Genomic DNA, 1,674 nt, shown 5'->3' with positions numbered 1-1,674 from the left:
CCATTGTAAGACTGTATTTATTGAAACACAATGTAAGGTTGTTCTGAGTGAATACAAATTAACAGTATCAAGGATTGGTATACTAGTAATTAAGTTCCAACAGCAACAAAGTGTCAATGGGGTGAATACCTAAACAGAATAAGATCTAAATATGTAAACTATCCAAAGTAATTTTATACACAAAATTGATCAAGCTTTTACTGTACATGTAAAATAAAATGTAAAGGAAATGCATGATAAATGCACAATTGTAAATAGAAACAGTGCTAAATGCAAGAGTTGGATAACGGTTGATTGGGGTAATCCAGGGGTGGACAACTGCAGTCCACACGGGTCACCAACAGGTGAGGTTTTCAAGATGTCCCTGCTTAACACAGGTAGCTCCATCGACCTGACCTGTTGGTGGCCCTTGAGGACTGGAGTTGCCCGTCCCTGGGGAGGGGGGGGGAGGAGGAGGGCGGCAATATGTCATTAACAAAGGTAAAAAAAAATTGTACGTGTCAAAATAAAAGATTTCCAAGTCCTTTAAAGAGGGATTTTTAGGTAAATTATATGATGGTTTGAGATAAAATAAAATTGCATTTTTAATGTACCAACATTTAAACCAGAAAAACAGATTTTTTTCAGCTTATTTCCTTTACCATTAAATATGTGGTTAACCGTTTAAAGCTGCAGTTCAGTCAATATCCTGCATGTGTTTTTTTTAATAAATCAGTTCTGTAGTAAGAAAAAAAGCTGTGTGTGCTGTGCACGCGCATAGTAAGTGAAACTTCTTTGACTTTTGTCACAGAAATTGTATTTGTATTGGTGATGTTTTAATTAAAAATCAAAATACAATTTCATTGACAAAACGCAAATAAATTTGACTTAGAACATGCGTACACATCCCTTGTATTTGCACTAAGCGTGAATTCCTCGTGTGTGCGTGACTGTGTGTGTGTGCGTGACTGTGTGTGTGTGCGTGTGACTGTGTGTGTGCGTGTGACTGTGTGACTGTGCGTGTGACTGTGCGACTGTGCGTGTGACTGTGCGACTGTGCGTGTGACTGTGCGACTGTGCGTGTGACTGTGCGTGTTACTGTGTGACTGTGCGCGTTACAGTGCGTGTACGCGTGACAGTGCACGTGACAGTGCACGTGACAGTGCACGTGACAGTGCGTGTGCACGCGACTGACTGTGCGCGCGACTGACTGTGCGTGTGACTGTGTGTGTGTGCGTGTGACTGTGTGTGTGTGCGTGACCATGTGCGTGTGTGTGTGACCGTGTGCGTGCGTGTGACCGTGTGACGTATGCGCAGCCCCCCTGCACCTCACACATCCCCCTAACCTATTCACAGTCAGTGTGTGTATGTCAGTCAGTGTGTGTGTATGTCAGTCAGTGTGTGTGTATGTGTCAGTGTGTGTGCATGTGTGTCAGTCAGTGTGTGTGTATGTGTCAGTGTGTGTGCATGTGTGTCAGTCAGTGTGTGTGTATGTGTGTCAGTCAGTGTGTGTGTGTGTGTATGTGTGTCAGTCAGTGTGTGTGTCTGTGTGTGTATATATGTATGTGTGTGTGTCTGTCACTGTATGTGTGTCTCTCTTTCTGTGTCCTGCCCCCTCTCTCCTGACTCCTCCCCCCCCCCTCACAGACAGGCAGAGCTGCGGACTCGCGGCGGCTCTGCCTGAGACTCTCCTCC

Source organism: Ascaphus truei, chromosome 16, assembly GCF_040206685.1.
Source record: "Ascaphus truei isolate aAscTru1 chromosome 16, aAscTru1.hap1, whole genome shotgun sequence".
Taxonomy (NCBI): Eukaryota; Metazoa; Chordata; class Amphibia; order Anura; family Ascaphidae; genus Ascaphus; species Ascaphus truei.
Note: the sequence above shows the minus strand (reverse complement) of the source record.